Below are 22,118 nucleotides of genomic sequence, written 5' to 3' on the forward strand. Positions count from 1 at the left end.
CACACACTCATGCTGTAAAACAGCTGAGCCCAAGGTACTTGTTCTGCAATAATAACACACCTTTGAGGTGAAATATCTCATACGTCACGAGATGTGTGTATAATATCTTAATAGGCTCTGGCATAACTAAATAAGACAAGGAACAAAAAAGCTGAAGTATTCAGTGTGAAGTCACAATACTGCAGCACAGTACTCTACCTCCCTCTAGTGGGCATATACCATCACTACTCTGTTATTACTTCACTAAATGCAATCACAACTTTGCTAAATATTAGCAGTGTATAACAGTCGCACAAACAGCACATTTAGACATAGAATACAGGAGGCCTTACTATAATGACCATGTATGACACTGTCCTTGAATATGGTTGTACATGAATAATATTTTACCCTTCTATCTAAAGCCTTACTTTTACCCTTCTGTCTAAGCCAGGGGTGTCAAACTCATTCCATGGAGGGCCTAGAGTCTGCTGGACCTAGACCACCAGTTGAGGGGAGTTCCTTACTAATCAGTGACCTTAATTCATCAATGAAGTACAAGGGAGGAGCAAAAACCCGCAGATACTCGGCCCTCCGTGGAATGAGTTTGACACAAGTGGCCTAAACCATACTAACCAGAATCCACAAAGAAAACCACAAGATGACATGTGCCTTTATCTTGGTGCACACTGTCCCTCAGTGGAAGACATTGGTATTGCAGGTTCACCCTCACAGTGTAGCATGGGACACCAGAGGCTTTATGGTGCAATATAAAGAATATGAGAAAACCCCAGGCAAATAACCAGAGCATCTGCAGGAGAAATGGAAGGGGAGCGAAAGCCAGTTTTCAACAAACTTGCACTCATCTATTTACTGATTTTCCATCAGTAGTCATGAGTAGGGCTCAGATCAATGACCATGTGACCTGACTAATAAAAACTGTTGGCCCTAGATATGACAGAAACACAGCCAGTGAGGGAGGCTGACAGAGTGGAACAGTGGTTATATGGGTGAGAGAGAGAGTGAGAGAGGGGGGGAGAGAGAGGGGGCGAGAGAGAGGGGGAAGAGATAGAAAGAGAGAGGGGGGGGGAGAGATAATTAGTTACACACCTGTTTTCCCTTTGTTGTCCGTTGTGTAGTGCTTGCGCTCTCTGTGGGTCTTCTCCAGTGGCCTGGGAGAGAAAGGAGAGCACAGGTCAGCTTACACCTACAGTAGCATACACTGGTACCTGCTGACAGGCACAACACACATAGGAAAAAAAGGAGGGAAGCACTACTAGGATACAATGGTAGAACTTTGTAAAATGAAGGTGCTCTTTGGTAAAGGGGTTATTGGTCAGTCTTTGTATACATCTTTCATTACATGAAGAGTGCCTTGGTCTTTCGTTTCTTTTTGACAACACACATCCTGTAGGCTCACACACAGGCTCACAGGCTCACACACACACACACACATACAGGTATTTGAGGACGTCTCACAAAACAGATAAATTCATTCCAGGCCCCAGAGCCCATACGTTTCCGTCCCAGTCATCCATCACATATCATCACTTCTTCCACCCATCTTTCCTTCCTTCCTTCCTCCCTCCCCTCGCTCGGTCCCTCCCTCCCCTCGCTCGGTTCCTTTCCTCCCTTCCTCCCTCCCTCCCTCCCTCCCTCCCTTCCTCCCTCCCTCCCTCCCTCCCTCCTGCTCCAGAAGCTATAGGCCAGACAGTAGTTGACAGCCGGCAGGTTGAGGAAGACACACACAACACACCTCGTCACGTAGAGCTTACAGGTTTAGAGAAGCGGGGGAGACAGTAGCATGTGAGAAATCACTTTACCCCAAAGGAAAAGCGGGCAGAAAATAACAACAGTTAAAATCTGTAGTGAAAGTCCACTAGAGTGTATAAAATACGTAAAAATTCTGTGCAGAAAAACAGCTTGGACCAGCCAAAGCCATAAAGCTTTAAACTATCTGATTACGAGAGTGGGGAAAAGAGAGAGAGTATCAGAGGGAGGAGAGGAAGAGAGGAAAGAGAGTAGGGGGGAGGAGAGAGGGAGATCGAGATAGAGGAGAGAAAAAGAGAGATTGATAGAGAAATGAGCAGTGAGTAGGGATGAGGAGGTCCATATCTTTGACCAGAGGGGTCCTTTGAGGACACCACAGCCGTCTCCATCACTGCCCGCTTCAAATTCCCATTGCTGTGGTGGTACTGTGGCTTAGACCAACAGACGTGTTTAGACAGCTCTTCTATAAGACAAGCATGTGCCAGTCGGCGAGAGAGAGAGAGAGAGAGAGAGAGAGAGAGACAGACAGACAGACAGACAGAGAGAGAGAGACAGAGAGAGAGACAGAGAGAGAGAGACAGAGACAGAGACAGAGACAGAGAGACTAGCCGACAGCATTTCCGTCACACTACTGACAGTATATAGGTCAAGTACAACCACAGCTGGCCAAGTCTGACCGCGAACGGTCTTGAGAGCCAAGAGGAGAAGGAAGTGGTCTTGGTTGAGAAACAGTAAGGCATCTCAGACTGAATAAAGCATGAACTTCAGATGGCTCTCCCTGTGGTTGCATAATAATTATACAAAAATACAGCTTCTTTTTACAGGCTAACACTAGTCAAAGGCCAAACAACTGTCGTCACAATTTATATTTCCTAAACTCGTACAGTATATCTGTTTACATACAGTTAACTGAAAAAACATGATTTAAATAAAAATGGCCATTGTGGTAGTGGAACCAATTCCTAAAGTCAGAGTAATTTCCCCAAAACCTTTGAACATGTGTTTGGACCAAATTAAAGGCCACAAATAGGATACAAACAAGACTGCAGTCTAAGTGTGAGTTCCCGGAAATTATAGTACAAACTTTGTGTATGTAGTCGCATGGCCCTGTTTACAAGTGTCAATGTTAGGAGGGCAAAACTCATCTGGAACTTTTAGAGCTTTTAGCCATGCTATGGGGCACTTTTCCCAGTTGGACCAATTGCGTCAGGTCCAGCCAAAGGGAGCGATATTGAGTTGGCCTTCAACATAATTTGTTCCAAATGATGCATGAACTGAAATCTGACCAAGTGGAAGAATAGCTTCATCTTCAATATATGGGCTATGGAAAGGATGGGCAATATCAAGGAACTCACAGTAAGAATCAGAATAATAAATCAATGAACCCATAGCCTAATACACCAGTAGGGCGTAGCAATGGTCTTCATTACCCAAAACTAAGGTTACGTTTAATTAATCATGAGTGATGGATATTTCACTGTACTGTAAATACAGTATTTATTCCCCCTTTATGGTTAAACCTTAGATCTAAACTTGTGTGAATAAAAAAATGTCAGTTTCCAGTTTCATCTGAATAGAGCGTGGGATGAAAATGACGGCCAGTCAGATAGATAGTCTAGGAAGACTATGTCATGCTCCAAATGAGTAGCCTAGCCTACTTAGTGACCAGTCATCCAGCCATACAGCTTCCAGCAGGGTCAGTGTGGTCAGAGAGAGAAAGAGAGAGAGGGAGGGGGAGGGAGAGAGATACTTTACAGAGAGAGAGCATCTGTACAGAGAGAGAGTGCTACAGAGAGAGGTTGAAGGAGAGTGAGAGAGAGAGGTGTGTGAGTCTGGGTCAGGATCATTAGCATCATCATTTAGGACAGGCCACTGAGGCCAGGGAATGGGGCGGCACCACCTCCGTGCCACAGGGCTCAGGTCAGGGCACTCACCCACTGAGGGGGCAGGGGAATAAGAGACGTGGTGGTGGCGGGTACATTATAATTGGGCAAGACCCAAATAAGCCATGCAAAAAGATACTACCAACCCCACACAGAACGAGTGACAGGGAGAGGGGGATAGATGAGAGGGGGAGGCTAGAGACCAAACTTTGAGAATGCTATTGTTTTAGAGTTAGTACATGCAAATGTGTGTTTGAGAAAGAGACAGAGAGACAGAGAGAGAGAGAGAGAGAGAGAGAGAGAGAGAGAGAGAGAGAGAGAGAGAGAGAGAGAGAGAGAGAGAGAGAGAGAGAGAGAGAGAGAGAGAGAGAGAGAGAGAGAGAGAGAGAAAGAGACTGCGTGACTGTGTAAGCAGTAGAGTTTAATCTCCCAGCCCAGTCAGTCCTCACTCAGCAGACAATTAGGCCACAGGCGCCACATCAGAGCAGACATGCATGAGGAGGGTCCTGACAAGGTGGCTGGGCTTTTGCCGGTTCGAAAAAGGTCTAGGAGAACTTGGCCAAGCACTTTACAATAACTATTTTAATACTTTTTTATATTCCTCTGTGTGTTCTCGCCTGTCATCCCTCGCTCACATATAGGTGATAAAGAGCTTTTATCAGTCTGTCTGAGGTGGTTCTCCCTCCTTCCTAACATAGTGCTGAAAAATAGTTAATTTGAAACATTTAATATCCTCGGAGAGGATGAAGAAAATGTGATTGACTGTGTGTGTGTGTGTGTGTGTGTGTGTGTGTGTGTGTGGTTTGGTTTGGTTTTACTATCCTTGTGGGAACAAGAAGACTTGACAAGGATAGTAAAACTAGGAACATTTCGCTGATCCCCACAAGGAAAAAGCCTTTTTTAGGCTTAGGGGTTAGGTTTAGGGTTACAATTAGGGTTAGGGTTAGGTTTAGGAATTAGGATTAGGGTTTTGGGGTTAAAGGTTTAGGGAAAATAGGATTTTGAATGGATAGTAAAATAAACATGTGTGTGTCTGTAAGTAACCCATCTTCTGTGGATGTATGTCCTATTCTGATGTGTAAATGTATACCTGTCCAGAAGGGGGCAGCATTGCCCTTATATTAAGCACACTGGCCTGGAGTCCATGTACCTCTGTAAAGCATATAACTGTGTGTGTGTGCGTGCGTGTGGGTGCCATAATATGCGCGTGAGTGCCTGTGTACTTCCTGCATATTTTTCCATCTTGTCCCTAAACCACTGAAATCTAGTTAAAGTAGACTCACACAGAACCATGGACGCAGAATTGCTCTCTCACTACATCTCCAGCAGCACCGGAACATCGGATATTAAAAGTTATCTGGAGGCTCTTGTCAAATTTCTTCCGTAGCGTTTGCTCCCTGTACCCGCGGGCCATGGGCTAGTGCTCGACGTTAGTGCTGCCCAATGCAGTGTGAATGCAGAGCTTTAAATATTTAACACTGCAGAGAGGTGAGGGGGAACGAGTACACAGTGTCGTTCAGTAGCATTCAGAGAGAGGGAGAAGGAGTTCTCAGTGTAAACACACACACACACACACACACACACACACACACACACACACACACACACACACACACGCAGGTGCCTGGCACGTGCACACCCACACAGGAGCATGCAGGCGCACACATACACACACACCTCATTTGAACTCCTTTAAAATCCTGGGCAAATTCAGCATATAGCAATATCCTCCATCAGCAACTCAGAACTAAAGGCAAAGAGCAGCAGTCCTAATTACCTGTAGACTGGGGTGAGAGCGGGACAATGATTGAATGATGTTTTATTCAAGTCTATATGGGTTATCTAAAATTGTTTATCTGCCAGGGACCATGCACAACAAATACATTGCACCAGATGTAGCTACAAATTTACATCTGCAGTCCCCATCTGTCATTGGCTAGGAAAACAGTGCTATGCTACTATTGTATACAAACGACTGGGTGCGGACTGCAGAGTGATGCCAATGATGTACTGTATATACGTATATACACTGAATTGAATATTCAAGGTTATGAATGTACATGAATATGTATGTCTATGAATGACGGTAGCACGTTGTCCTGTGGTCAGCGCTTACTCCTGTTAATTAGGGATGGGCAAGGTTTTTCGAATATTCAATTATCTGAACGAATGTTAGTATTTGATTACTTGGGAGAGTGTTCCTTTTTTAGGAGAAAAAAATAGGCCTATTATTTTTTAAGGCTTTGTCTAAAATTAAATACAATTATCTATGTGACATTTCTACATAGCCTACAAGGTTAGACCAGTGCACCCCATAAAAAAGACACACGTTTCACAAATGTAGCTTGTTGTTATTGTCGGTCTTTCAAAGCGGTGCAACAGTCAGAGGCTCCATGTGTAGCAAGTGAGGTCGGAGTTTCCTAATTAATGCAAAATGTAATTAAGTTGGCTAAATGAGAAGGAGTAGGCTGTTGTTTCATATGAATGGAGTTGTTGTAGACATTGGACAGGGAGTGCAGCAAAATAGCCTCAATTAGCCTTGCTACTTTAGTTAGCTAGCTATCTTGATGCAGTGAAGACAGGTAACTTGAACAATTACTGAATGCCTATGGCAGCAACAAGTTTGTCTAACTAGCGCGAGTCAGTTTGGCTACTTCCTCTCTCTCCCTCTGTGCCACACACAGACTTTCAGAGCAGAGCGCAGCGCAGCGCAGCGCACCGGCACTCTCTCTCGCGCGAGGAAGTCTCCCCAAAGAAATACATAAATAAAATACATTTAAAACATGTATTTAGACTATACGGATATCTGAAAAAATATGATATTATTTGAATACTAAGAAAGACGACAAGTAGGTGGCCAAATTTGAATACTGTAATAATTTCAAATGCCAATCCCTACTGTTGATAAGGCTCATCCTATATAACTACTGCTGTACAAACCTTTTCTATTCATAGACTGTCCATACTGTCTATACAGACCATTATACACTCACTCGCCAGTTTATTAGGTACACCCATCTAGTACTGGGTCGGACCCCCCTTTACCTCCAGAACAGCCTGAATTCTTTGGGGCGTGGATTCTACAAGTCGTAAACGTTCCACAGGACTGCCGCCGACTGGATGTTTTTTGTTTGTCGCACCATTTTTTGGGAAACCCTAGACACTGTCGTGCGTGAAAAGTCCAGGAGGGCGGACGTTTCTGAGGTACTGGATCAGGCGTGCCTGGCACCGACGATCATACCACACTCAAAATCACAGTTACTGAATGCCTTGATGCCTGTCTGTCTGCTTTATATAGCAAGCCACAGCCACGTCTGTAGGAGCTATCCATTTTCGTGAACGGGTTGGTGTACCTAATCAACTGGCCGGTGGGTATACCTAACATTAGGAACACCTTTCTAATATTGAGTTGCACTCTCCCATTTTGCCCTCAGAACAGCCTCAATTCATCGGGGCATGGACTCTACAAGGTGTCGAAAGCATTCCACAGAGATGTAGGCCCATGTTGACTCCAATGCTTCCCACAGTTGTGTCAAGTTGGCTGGATGTCCTTTGGGTGGTGGACCATTCTTGATACACAAGGGAAACTGTTGAGTGTGAAAAACCCAGAAGCATTGCAGTTCTTGACACAAACCGGTGCGCTTGGCACCTATTACCATACCCCGTTCAAAGGCACTTCAATATTTTGTCTTGCCCATTCACCCACTGAGTGGCACACATACACAATCCATATCTCAATTGTCTCAAGGTTTATTAGGTACATCACCCCGTTCACGAAAATTGATCGCTCTTACAGACAGTGAGTCATGGAACATGACAGCGAGTTCAGTTTACTTGAGTGGCCTGCGCAGTCCCCAGACCTCAACCCAATAGAGCATCTTTGGGATGAGATGGAACGGACTATTTTCAGCATGAATGTACCGCCGTCCAATCTGCAGCAACTGCATGATAATATTTGCGTCAGCATGGGCCAACATCCCTGTGGAACATTTCCAACAACTTATAGAATGCCCCGAAGAATTCAGGCTGTTCTGGAGGCAAAGGGGGCCCGACCCGGGACTAGATGGGTGTACCTAATAAACTAGCCGGTGTATATATTTACATTATATTGCTTGTTCTGATATTTCTTCATTCCTTTCTTTTAATTTCTTTGGATTTGTGTGTATTGTTTTGTATTGTTAGGTATTACTGCACTGTTGGAGCTAGAAACATAAGCATTTTGCTGCACCTGCCATAACATCTGCAGACTTCTTGGTCTGTCCTTGCGTTCAACCCACCCTCCTAGCAGGCCCATATGGGAGCCAGCCCAGTGTTAGGTGGGGTGGCACAGGGAGGAGTCCCCGTCGTTCTGCTCTGCTGCCAGGGCCTTTGAGGCTGTGCCCGCTGCTCCAGGGCAACACAACAGAACAATAGCTGCCTCCGTCTGTCTGCCCTCTGGTGGCACACACACACACACCACAGCACACAGGGCCTGGAGGGCTCTGGCAGACACACCAATAAGGAAAGAAGGGAAGCGGCCCCAAAAACATCAGGAGACACTGGGACTGCAGCCACTGGGGAAGAGGGGTGTCAGAAGGTCGAATCTGGACTAGCAAAGTAGGGAGAGAGTAGGTTGAAGCGCCTTTTTCAATAAATCAGTGATAATAGCACTAGACCAGCTTTGATATAGTGCAGTTAGATTTAGCAAATCCTTTTCAGCACAGGGGAGCCCAGTGCAGAGTAGAAGGAAAGTAGCCCATAGTAGAACTAAGTCAGCACTTCCTCTCTTTAACAATGTTCTCACAAGCTTTGGAATATTCCCTTCCACCTGTGTCGTCATTAGGAGCTCTCCTTGTCCTGTCTTAATGAATGGGGAGCACATAAAGAGATATGATACTGGGATGAAGTGAGACACAAAGAGCAGTACATTGGCCACATTTCTATTAGCGGAGTTCTGAATATTTCACATTGCTGAACGCAGCCCTGGTTACCCAGGCTGTAACCACTTCTGGAGTGTCTAAATGAAAGTCAATGGGAGGGAAAAACACTGGCTGAGGATTGGCGCTGTGCACCTCTGACCCGGCCTAGTATTAGCACCTGGGTTGGGGTCAATGCCATTTCAATTCAGTTGATTGGAGAAGAATTGCAATTAGAATTGGAATTGACCCCCACCAACTATGATTGCCACCCAGCTGGAAAGCTGCACAGCGGGAGACGATTTGTATTTCTCCCCAAAAATCCTCATTATTTGCTTAGGCTCACCTGCTGGGGTGGCAGATGTGTCTGTGTGTGTTTTGGGTGGCGCCCCTTGTCCTCTCCCCTGGCACTGCTGGATCTATCTGGGTCAGGCATCTGGGAAGATGCCAGGGTGAGGCACTGTGGTGGGAAGTTGGGCATCACAGCTGGAGTGCCCACCCCGCCCCAACACAAATACACCCCTGGAGCCACCAGGTGCCACCACCCAGAGCGGGCACACCGGCAGTGCAACCTGTTCTGATCAGGATGGTTATGGTGATTAGGATGATGAGGGCTGTGTGTGTGTGTGTGTGTGTGTGTGTGTGTGTGCACATGCAGTTGTGAATTTGAAAACGTATTATACCATTTTACCTCATATTTGTCAAAACCCCTGTCCCAAACATCAACCACTAAAAATGCATATCAAAATTACTCAGCATCAACTGTCATACAGTATGAGAGAAGAGCAATTTCAACTACCACAACTAGACAGACAGTAGTGGTTACAAAATCATGCCTATTGAGCAATCTGGCCTATTCAGATGTAGGGTGAAGTTTCTCCTAGAAGCCGATCTTTGGTCAGTTGTACATTTTCCCCACTAATGGCTAAGGTTAGGATTGATCCTAGATCTGTACTTAGAGGAAACTTCACCCTGGAGCCCAGCCCCTTCAAACCTCCCAAATATACCCAGGGTAACAATACAAATCCTAGATTTTTCCATGCTGGCTCTATTCAAAAGCTGGAGCTTGTGTTACATCAACTGTGTTTTGAAAGTAGGCCATCGCTGCGTGTTTGTGTCTGTGCGATTGTCAGAAAAAGAGAGTAGAAAGACTCAAATGGGGGCATAGAATTGGTTTACAGCGAGGCAGGTGAAAGTAATCTGTGACTGAAGCCTGACTCAGTCAAGCTTGACGTTTGAGGACTGTCAAATCCTTTCAAATACACATGCGCAGACACACACACACACACACACACACACACACACACACAGTGATGTGAGCAAGACTATTCAGCCAGCAAAAACCTACATCTCCAACAAGAGCCTTCGAGAGCAGTGATCAGAGGCTTTGAAAAGGCATTGGCCATCCAGCACCAGTGATTAAGGAAATGACAAGCTATAAGTGTCTCATTCACAGGACATATGTTACAGTTTGAACAACCTCTGAAGTACCACATCATAAATCCATAAACCGTAGCAATGCGGGTCTAGGCTTAAAGCTTTCCACTCTGCCATGTCTCTCATCTCGCTCTCTCATTATTTTTCTCTCTGTCCGTCTCTCTCTCTCACTCTCTCTCCACCTGCACAATGCCAACCCAAACACAGTGTTTCTGCTTGGCAGGGCAACACACAAGTCTGTGTGTGTGTGATTCTTGAGTGATGGGCGCTGGAGTAAAAATAGTCTTGCGGTGAAATGAAGGAGAGGTTGTGAATCTCAGTCTCCGTCTGTCTCTCTTCCTCTCTCCATAATTCACTTCTTAAGACAGCTCTGCTGTTCACATTCACGCACGCACACACGTGGATGCTTGGACGTTGCGTTGGGTCCATCATCTGGCTCACCTGGCCTAGGGGCTGGACTGCTATGGGCCAGTGAGCAAAGCCATCTGTCTATCTGCACGTGTCTTTGTTTGCATTGTGTTGGGTTGACCTGCCTGTACGCTTGTCTCTCTTTCTGGCTGGCTGTCTGCAGGCCTCCCCGCTTTCCTTCTGTCTCTGTGTGCATTTGTACGTCTGTATGTGTGTGTGTGTGTGTGTGTGTGTGTGTGTGTGTGTGTGTGTGTGTGTGTGTGTGTGTGTGTACAAACACCACCTCTCACTGTTAGCTCACACACACCCCCACCCCTGAGTAAATACATAACTCCCTGCACTCGTCCTGTTAGTTTTCACTTTTTTAATCTCACTCTCTCTTTCCTTCTAAAATATTTAGAACTGTTGTGCTGCAGAGGCAAGAAAAAGGCTTTTCTTTTGTAATATTTGTTTTGTGCTAAGCCTATCAAATGGCTTGGATCTGTTCTGCGAAGCCGGGTGCTATCCTATTCTGCCATCTCACTCCTCTCCCAAAAAAAAGAAACACTTCTATAACAACAATACCAGTTAAATGTACAGTATGATTACCAATGCGCCTCTGCTGAGGAAAATAGGTTTTGCTATAGTACCGTTTTAGTGTTGGCCAGCGCTAGAGGCTATAATGGTCGAAACAACGCACTGTGTTTTGATAGAGAGCCCAGACGAGAGCAGGTGCCACTAATTGGCATGGACACACTGACACTGAATGTTTTGAATGCCATTGTATCTCCACAAATGGTCGTTCAAGGTGACCAGTGGAAGACAGAGAGAGAAAGAGTGTGTGAGAGAGAGAGAGCGAGAGAGAGAGAAAAGAAAGGAAGAAAGGAGAAAAATGAGAGAAAAACAAATTGTAGGAACAAAATAAAATGTATTTATTTTAAGTTTATTCTTCCTTACTCAAATCACCAAGTAGGATGAGGTTACCTCTAAGGACTGCTCTAAGGTCAGTTTTACATTGTCCCCACTAATGGCTATGGTTAGGATTTGGTGAGGGTAAGCTGACACTAAATCTGTGCCTATAAGCAACCTCGACCATCGCCGTGTTTGGACATTAGTATTGTCTAAATGACAGCACCCCCCCTCTCTCTCTCTATATGTCATCTCAGATATAATCTTAGATTAACATGCAAGGCATTACCAATGGATTGGCAGCACGATCAATTTGAGACATTCACTATAATTTATCTTTAAACACATCATCAGTTCGCTTAAGATGGTCTAATCGATCCAAGCAAGTGTGTGGGTTGGGGGGTGGGGTAGCGTTGCAGAGCAGGAGCAGATGTGAAGAGGTAATTTGGAGCCCTTGGAGACACCCTCTGATGTGGCACAAGGCATTGTGGGTAGATTATTTGCCGCTGTCGGTCTGAGTGGCCTTCAATGGCAGCAAGTCTTGCTATCTCTCTCTCTCTCTCGCTCTCAGCCACACACACATACAAAGACGAAACCGTTTCCACTGACACTTGAGCGAACAAAGGACATCTTTCTGACGACTCGCATGAGAAAGGCCAGAAATGACACAAAGTATTGTGTTATGTTCTGGTCTTTTTTCATAACATGAAGTGCTTGTCGTTCTGCCTGAAAACACACGATGGTCACGGCGATAAAGAACCACGCATCGCCACAGCAAAGAACTGCTCAAAATCCACAGCCCTCGCTACCTCACCTTTCAGATCCTTTCAAAGCAAAGCAGGATTTGCACAGTCACCCCTCAGTGGCTTTGAAGCTTACTCCCACACACACACACACACACACTAATTTATACACACACATAAACCATATGGACGCACGGCGTCGGGCACACACACACACACAACAAAAACAGCTAAACACACCCACTCACTTCCAAAACATTCACATCTGACACCGTTTGTGTGATCCCTTGGAAAACAGCAGACATACCAGGGATAAGAAACATACTGTATGCTCTACACTTAAAGCGCTAGTTTGACGCTATATCTACGTTGCTTTAACGTTTTCATGCCTTGAAATCACTAGTGCTCCTGGTAGAAGTTACCACGACAACACAGATCTGATCTAAGATCAGTGTACCATCCACCTTAAGCATTCGCTTGGAACATGCAATTCTGACCTTACTTACATCAGTGAAACATGGAAACTTCGTCCTACTCTGAAATGCTTGGATGGAAACAAAACTGCCGCTGTTGTTGTTTCAAAAACAATTGGCACACATAAAAAGCTAATTAGAATTTAGGGAGTGGAAGGCCCAAGGCCCGCTTAGGGAAAGAGGGGAACTAGCTCACACACACACACACACACACACACACACACACACACACACACACACACACACACACAGAGACAGCTGACCTAAAAGGACTAAAGAGTGTGAAGCCACGTACTGGAGCTTCGCGCTGGGCTGGATTGGATTGTGAAACCCTTGGCAGGTGTCTCTCAGTCACGCGCGTGTATGTGGCAGCACAAAGATCCAAAGATCCCATCATATTATCCTTGTGGAGATCGATCCAGTCTTTCTGACTGACTAGATACATCAACATGAGTAGCCCTGACAGGTGGATTACATTATCCCTGCTCACTTCAACAAGAGCCTATATACTCCCAGTTCATTATCAATACAATCTTATACATAACCATATCGTATTGACAATAGATGGAGTGCCTTTTCCAATACAGTGCACTCCTCTCATACAAGTCAGCAGAGTCCACTGTACTACCTAGTAGTCTTGGGCAGTATACCGTGTATACCGGGGTATTTGGAAATAGCCACCGGATGTTTTTTCAATACCATCAATACCGTTGAAACAATTTTTTTTGACGTTTTTCAATACATTTGAATATTTGCAGCGATGTTTTATGTAAATACCTGCAGTCAACTTGTGCAATACGTTAGAAGATAAAGCATATTGTGTTCTTCATTTCACCAGTCACATTATTTTACATTATGAAGCTTACCGTACTTCCCCAGAACAGTTGAGCCAATCACGTGTTTGTTTGTAAATAGCACAACAGGAGAAAGGGAGAGCAGGTGACTCCAGCTGTGTATTGACAGGGGTCGTGTTTTATATTGAAAGTCAACAGTGTTTTTTTGCTTCAATAGAGTGATCAGGGACGTGCAACTATAGTTTTATTTAACAGAAAATACATTAGTGCAACACATTCGGCAGAAAATTGCTTCATTGTCATCAGGTGACAACAGAAGTGTAACGCTACTTGGCTGGCAGCCACACGAGTAAATGCGCGTACAATGAAAAAGCAAGGTTTTTTGTTGTGGCAAAAAACTATACATGGCCATCATATTTCTAATGTTTATCATAAAAATAATGTAACCAGCTACATTTCCTAATGTTTTGCTTAAAGTCATCTTGCATTTTACCAAACTTCATCGAGAAAAATACCATCTTTTGTCTTTTGATAGAATGCCCATTTGTGAATTCTTATCCGAGTGTGAAACTGAAGCACAACGTTCGTTTGATGCTGAGCAGAAATTACAATAAGAAGCATTTTAGATTTGCGCTTACAAAACACAGCAAGATACAGTATTTCTTATGCGTTTTATATTTTTTCCTGCGTGAAAAACTAAGAATTCTGCATTAGGGCGACCCCTAAGTTTAACTTGCTAGTTATCTAAGTAAGTGGCTGAATTAATAAGATCAAGGGGCATCATAATGTTTAGCTTTCAGCCGTGTTTGAGCAGTCAAAGCCCTTTGGATGAGTTATCTGTACAGCTGCCCCTGCAGCTTGATTTCCTTGCATTTTTTTCCACTCTCCGTTCTGGGCCAGTCTGCTCCTCCCCCATCTTCAAATCAAACCAAATCAAATTTGTCACATGCGCCGAATACAACAGGTGTAGACCTTACAGTGAAATGCTTACTTACAAACCCTTAACCAACAATGCAGTTTTAAGAAAGAATACAAAAAAAAAGGTTTTTTAAAGTAACAAATAATTAAAGAGCAGGGTTTCTGGGATAATGGTGTTGATGTGAGCAATGACCAGCCTTTCAAAGCATTTCATGGCTACAGATGTGAGTGCTACGGGTCGGTAGTCATTTAAGCAGGTTACCTTAGTGTTCTTGGGCACAGGGACTATGGTGGTCTGCTTGAAAGATGTTGGTATTACAGACTCAGACAGGGAGAGGTTGAAAATGTCAGTGAAGACACTTGCCAGCGCATGCTCGGAGTACACGTCCTGGTAATCCGTCTGTTGACCTGTTTAAAGGTCTTACTCACATCGGCTATGGAGAGTGTGATCACACAGTCGTCCGGAACAACTGACTCTCATTCAGGTTTCAGTGTTATTTGCCTCGAAGCGAGCATAGAAGTAATTTAGCCCGTCTGGTACGCTCGTGTCACTGGGCAGCTCGCGGCTGTGCTTCCCTTTGTAGTCTGTAAGTTTGCAAGCCCTGCCACATCCGACGAGTGTCGGAGCCGGTGTAGTACGATTCGATCTTAGTCCTGTATTGACGCTTTGCCTGTTTGATGGTTCGTCGGAGGGCATTGCAGGATTTCTTATAAGCTTCCGGGTTAGAGTCCCGCTGCTTGAAAGCGGCAGCTCTACCCTTTAGCTCAGTGTGGATGTTGCCTGTAATCCATGGCTTCTGGTTGGGGTATGTACGTACAGTCACTGTGGGGACGACGTCATCGATGCACTTATTGATGAAGCCAGTGACTGATGTGGTGTACTCCTCAATGCCATCGGAAGAATCCCGGAACATATTCTAGTCTGTGCTAGCAAAACAGTTCTGTAGCTTAGCATCTGCTTCATCTGACCACTTTTTTATTGACCGAGTCACTGGTAAGCACCTGCTTTAGTTTTTGCTTGTAAGCAGGAATCAGGAGGATATAATTATGGTCAGATTTGCCAAATGGAGGGCGAGGGAGAGATTTGTCATCTCTGTGTGTGGAGTAAAGGTGGTCTAGAGTTGTTTTCCCTCTGGTTGCACATTTAACATGCTGGTAGAAATTAGGTAAAACAGATTTAAGTTTCCCTGCATTAAAGTCCCCGGCCACTAGGAGCACCGCCTCTGGATGAGCGTTTTCCTGTTTGCTTATGGCCGTATACAGTTCATTGAGTGTGGTCTTAGTGCCAGTATCGGTTTGTGGTGGTAAATAGACAGCTACGAAGAATATAGATGAAAACTCTCTTGGTAGATAGTGTGGTCTACAGCTTATCATGAGATACTCTACCTCAGGCGAGCAAAACCTAGAGACTTCCTTAGATATCGTGCACCAGCTGTTGTTTACAAATACACATAGACCGCCACCCCTTGTCTTACCAGAGGCTGCTGTTCTATCCTGCCGATACAGTGTATAACCCGCCAGCTGTATGTCATTCATGTCTTCATTCAGCCATGACTCGGTGAAACATAAGATGACAGTTTTTAATGTCCTGTTGGTAGGATATTCGTGCCTGTAGTTCGTCCACTTTATTATCAAGCAATTGTAAGTTTGCCAATAGTATCGATGGCAAAGGCAGATTAGCCACTCGTCGCCGGCTCCTTACCAAGCACCACGATCTCCTTCCGCGATATCTCCTTTTCTTTCTACTGCGAATGATGGGGATGAGGGCCCTGTCGGATGTCTGGAGCAAATCCCTCTCGTCCGACTAATTAAAGAAAAAATATTCGTCCAGTTCAAGGTGAGTAATCGCTGTGCTGATGTCCAGAAGCCTATTTTTGGTCATAAGAGACGGTAGCAGCAACATTATGTACAAAATAAGTTACAAACAATGCGGAAAAACACAAAATTGCACGGTTGGTTAAGAGTCCATAAAACGGCAGCCATCCCCTCACGCGCAATCTTCTCCTAGCAAAGCAGGCAGGCCCGTTGTCGTAGCGACTCCCAGACTCCACACAGACACAGTGTGTACACAGTACTGTTCTTCCTTCAGACAAGCATGCGTCAAACCTTTGTTCATTTGCACAATGTCTCTTGTTCACATTCGCTTGTAAATGTCCAAACTCAAAAATGACATTCAGTAGCTTCTACCTATATATGTATAACTTTATGAGCTGGATTTCCTGTATTTGCAATTCGTTTATTTTTAGCATATTTAGCTAGCAGCCTCCATGGAAATTTGCTATTATTTGTGCTAATTTTGTTAGCATTCTGGTAATAGACATCCAATGTGCTTTTTTTTTGGCGCCCCCTTGTGTACTAAGCCGGTAATATTGTAAATGTCCGAGAGAAGGACGGTATGAGGATATGAAAATCTGGATACTGTCCAACCCTACTGCCTAGTAGAGCAGAGGCAGGCTAGCAGATGCTAAAGGGCACTATTAGCGTCTCTGAGGCTGTGTGGTGGTCATCAGTGACTTCACCCACCACTGTAAACTATTCCACAATCTTCCTCATACCGCAACAGAGCGAGGGAGGATGCGAGAGACTGCGAGAGAGAGAAGGATATAGAGAACATTTCACAAACAAACAAACAGCTGACTAAGCAGCGGCGACGGAACCAGTGGTAGCTTGTCAGCGGAGGCATTCCTTTGACGTGAACAGAGAATGATGTCATGTTGCCAGGGCTCTTTTTTAACCTAGCGGCTACGGCCCATCCGCTGGGAACAGAGCTTGGGTTAGCGTTAGCGGCTAATGTGCTTAGCGGGAGCTCCAGGCCCTGTGGTGCCTCACCTGGCGCACGCTCTCTCGCTTTAACCTCCACTCTCTCTCTCTCCATGTATCGCCCCTTGAGACTCTACGGCAACAGTGTTGACTCGATGGAGGATGGAGGGAGTGGGGGGGAGCATACACAAATAGAGGAGAGGACTGGCACAGAGGAGAGGGAGAGTGACAGCGAGGGAGAAATTTAGAGCGGGCAAGAGAGGTAAAAAACACTAAAAGCAAGAGAGGGAGAAGGTACACGAAAGACAGGAGGATGTAGAAACAGCAACCAATAGGGAAGGTAGGGCACATGGAGAGATAGAGGGACGTTGAGCAAGAGAGGTAGATGAAAAATGGAGAGAGGAGACATGATATAGAGGGGGGAGAGAGAGACAAATAAAGAGGAGGAAGACGAGAGAGGGGAATTACTGTGACCATAAACACATGAGCGTGTTCGTCTAAGCCGAGTTTGTCTCAGCGGTGTTCCCATCCCTTTACAACATGCTACACTCAAGAAGTAACCAACTATATTCAAGCAGTAACCAATTAAATTGCTTGATTTCTCTCTAAGCCTTCTGCCCCCTCTCTCTCAAGTGGCCTCCTTCTCTTGGCTTCGCCGTCTCCCTATAGCTCTTCCATACTCTCTAGTGCTGACAACATTAATATATGTTTGACTGGGAGGGAAAAAACTCAACGTAAGTGGCAAATAACACACACATACACAGCCTGGCGTCTCTTATTAGCTCTGAGTGGGAATAAAGTGTAGGCGGCATTTTGCAACAGAGAGACTATTCTGGGATGCGTTTGAGGCCCGTAGTAAAAATGGGAATCTGCCAGTAGTGTTAATTAGGACTCACACACTCACACTCAGAAACATGCACACAAGCCCCCACTCACCCACACAAGCCCCAACCCACCCACACAAGCCCCCATCCATTCCCACGCACCCAAACCTACAAATGTGGGCCAACACTACCAGCACGCAACCGACTGTGTCCTACGGCAATAGTTTATTTAAAAATAAAATAATTCACATAAAGTTTTTGTTATTTAGATTCATATAATAATTATATATATATATATATACATACACTGCTCAAAAAAATTAAGGGAACACTTAAACAACACAATGTAACTCCAAGTCAATCACACTTCTGTGAAATCAAACTGTCCACTTAGGAAGCAACACTGATTGACAATAAATTTCACATGCTGTTGTGCAAATGGAATAGACAACAGGTGGAAATTATAGGCAATTAGCAAGACACCTCCAATAAAGGACTGGTTTTGCAGGTGGTGACCACAGACCACTTCTCAGTTCCTATGCTTCCTGGCTGATGTTTTGGTCACTTTTGAATGTTGGCGGTGCTTTCACTCTAGTGGTAGCATGAGACGGAGTCTACAACCCACACAAGTGGCTCAGGTAGTGCAGCTCATCCAGGATGGCACATCAATGCGAGCTGTGGCAAGAAGGTTTGCTGTGTCTGTCAGCGTAGTGTCCAGAGCATGGAGGCGCTACCAGGAGACAGGCCAGTACATCAGGAGACGTGGAGGAGGCCGTAGGAGGGCAACAACCCAGCAGCAGGACTGCTACCTCGCCATTGTGCAAGGAGGAGCAGGAGGAGCACTGCCAGAGCCCTGCAAAATGACCTCCAGCAGGCCACAAATGTGCATGTGTCTGCTCAAACGGTCAGAAACAGACTCTATGAGGGTGGTATGAGGGCCCGACGTCCACAGGTGGGGGTTGTGCTTACAGCCCAACACCGTGCAGGACGTTTGGCATTTGCCAGAGAACACAAAGATTGGCAAATTCGCCACTGGCGCCCTGTGCTCTTCACAGATGAAAGCAGGTTCACACTGAGCACATGTGACAGACGAGACAGAGTCTGGAGACGCCGTGGAGAACGTTCTGCTGCCTGCAACATCCTCCAGCATGACCGGTTTGGCGGTGGGTCAGTCATGGTGTGGGGTGGCATTTCTTTCGGGGGCCGCACAGCCCTCCATGTGCTTGCCAGAGGTAGCCTGACTGCCATTAGGTACCGAGATGAGATCCTCAGACCCCTTGTGAGACCATATGCTGGTGCGGTTGGCCCTGGGTTCTTCCTAATGCAAGACAATGCTAGACCTCATGTGGCTGGAGTGTGTCAGCAGTTCCTGCAAGAGGAAGGCATTGATGCTATGGACTGGCCCGCCCGTTCCCCAGACCTGAATCCAATTGAGCACATCAGGGACATCATGTCTCGCTCCATCCACCAACGCCACGTTGCACCACAGACTGTCCAGGAGTTGGCGGATGCTTTAGTCCAGGTCTGGGAGGAGATCCCTCAGGAGACCATCTGCCACCTCATCAGGAGCATGCCCAGGCGTTGTAGGGAGGTCATACAGGCACGTGGAGGCCACACACACTACTGAGCCTCATTTTGACTTGTTTTAAGGACATTACATCAAAGTTGGATCAGCCTGTAGTGTGGTTTTCCACTTTAATTTTGAGGGTGACTCCAAATCCAGACCTCCATGTGTTGATAAATTTGATTTCCATTGATAATTTTTGTGTGATTTTGTTGTCAGCACATTCAACTATGTAAAGAAAAAAGTATTTAATAAGATTATTTCATTCATTCAGATCTAGGATGTGTTATTTTAGTGTTCCCTTTATTTTTTTGAGCAGTGTATATATATATTTATTAAAACACCCACCCGGCAATCTAAGCATATCTAAAATCTATCGTGAAATAAAAACACAGATAAATAAATACACCTTACATAGTACATCTATTGAACAATACAAACATCCGAAATAGTTACAAATTATAGAGATCCATTCATGGATGTACAGGTCTGCTGGAACCATTGAATCACTGGACCTTTAACTCCGGATTCGTCGCTACCAGCTAGCTACAACAAAACGGACGCTGTGGTCTGGCTAATTATCCTGAGCTAAGCCCATCTCCCGGCTATCTACCTCTCTGTCAACCGGACGGGACCACCTAGTATTGACACGGAGCCCCGCCGATCCTACACGACTGGTCTGCCGACGAAATCGTCTGATGTGGTTACGACGTTAACCACGAAGATTCCATCCATCTGCTAGCCCCGGCCCGCTAGCACACGCTAGCCGTGGCCTCTTACTCACTAGTTTACCACCGGACCTTATGATAACTCAGCTATACAGCTGATATCTGCTGGACTGTTCCTTTTTACGGTACTACATCCTGTTTATGTTTAGCCTCAGCCCAAACATGGTTAGTTTATTGTTGTTTCGGTTATTTCTAATTGTACTATATCACTGCAGACCCCCCAGCCTAGCTAAACTTGACTTAGATAGCTCCTTTGCACCTCCTCCAATACACGCGGAGACCGACTCAATTTATGCCTCTAGAGATACCTCCAGCGATGCTATCTCTTTCATCGTTACCCAACGCTTAGGTTTACCTCCACTTTACTCATATCCTTCCATATCCTTGTCTGTACATAATGCCCTGAATCTTTTCTATAACACCCGGAAATCTGCCCCCTTTATTCTATGTACCCAACGCACTAGAAGACCAGTTCTTAAAGCCTTTAGCCGTATCCTTATTCTAGTCCTGCTCTGTTCCTCTGGTGATGTAGAGGCTAACCCAGGCCCTGCAGCCCTCAGTATCACTCCTACTCCCCAGGCGCTATCATTTGATGACTTCTGTAATCGCAAAAGTCTTGGTTTCTTGCACATAAATATCAGAAGTCTACTTCCTAAGTTTGAGTTATTCACTGCGTTAGCACACTCTGCCAACCCTGATGTTCTAGCAGTGTCTGAATCCTGGCTCAGGAAGGCCACCAAAAATTCGGAAATTTCCATCCCCAACTATAACATTTTCCGTCTAGATAGAACTGCCAAAGGGGGTGGAGTTGCAATCTACTGTAGAGATAGCCTGCAGAGCTCTATCATACTATACAGGTCTGTGCCCAAACAGTTTGAGCTTCTACTTCTAAAAATCCACCTTTCCAGAAATAAGTCTCTCACTGTTGCCGCTTGCTACAGACCCCCCTCAGCCCCCAGCTGTGCCCTGGACACCATATGTGAATTGATTGCCCCCCATTTATCCTCAGAGTTTGTACTGCTTGGTGACCTAAATTGGGATATGCTTAATACCCCAGCCATCCTACAATCCAAGCTAGATGCCCTCAACCTCACGCAAATTATCAACGAACCTACCAGGTACAACCCAAAATCCGTAAACATGGGTACCCTCATAGATATCATCCTGACTAACATACCCTCTAAATACACCTCAGCTGTCTTCAACCAGGATCTCAGCGATCACTGCCTTATTGCCTGCGTCCGTAACGGGTCCGCGGTCAAACGACCACCCCTCATCACTGTCAAACGCTCCCTAAAACACTTTAGCGAGGAGGCCTTCCTAATTGACCTGGCCCAGGTATCCTGGATGGATATAGATCTCATTCCGTCAGTAGAGGATGCCTGGTTGTTCCTTAAAAGTAATTTCCTCTCAATCTTAAATAAACATGCCCCATTCAAAAAATACAGAACTAAGAACCGATATAGCCCCTGGTTCTCCTCAGACTTGACTGCCCTTGACCAGCACAAAAACATCCTGTGGCGTACAGCATTAGCATCAAATAGCCCCCGCGATATGCAACTTTTCAGGGAAGTTAGGAACCAATATACACAAGCAGTCAGGAAAGCAAAGGCTAACTTTTTCAAACAGAAATTTGCATCCTGTAGCACTAACTCCAAAAAGTTTTGGGACACTGTAAAGTCCATGGAGAATAAGAGCACTTCCTCCCAGCTGCCCACTGCACTGAGGCTAGGAAACACTATCACCACCGATAAATCTACAATAATCGAGAATTTCAACAAGCATTTTGCTACAGCTGGCCATGCTTTCCATCTGGCTACCACTAACCCGGCCACCAACTCTGCACCCTCTGCTGCAACTTGCCCATGCCCCCCCCGCTTCTCCTTCACACAAATTCAGACAGCTGATGTTTTGAAAGCGCTGCAAAATCTGGAACCCTACAAATCAGCTGGGCTAGACAATCTGGACCCTTTCTTTCTAAAACTAGCCGCTGAAATTGTCGCTAACCCTATTACTAGTCTGTTTAACCTCTCTTTCATAATGTCTGAGATCCC

General features: G+C 45.3%; 1 protein-coding gene across 2 annotated transcripts in view; it reads right to left on the bottom strand.

Moving 5' to 3' along the window:
- Nucleotides 1-22,118, bottom strand: part of adarb1b (adenosine deaminase RNA specific B1b) — a 164,590-nt gene that overhangs the window by 43,051 nt on the left and 99,421 nt on the right. For both annotated transcript variants that reach the window (XM_084162081.1, XM_084162082.1), the window contains one exon: nucleotides 1,090-1,151. The gene's annotated coding sequence lies outside the window, so the exon portion shown is untranslated. The remainder of the gene's footprint in view (nucleotides 1-1,089; nucleotides 1,152-22,118) is intronic.

The sequence above is a fragment of the Coregonus lavaretus genome, assembly GCF_964263955.1.
Source record: "Coregonus lavaretus genome assembly, chromosome: 5".
In the NCBI taxonomy this organism is placed as follows: Eukaryota; Metazoa; Chordata; class Actinopteri; order Salmoniformes; family Salmonidae; genus Coregonus; species Coregonus lavaretus.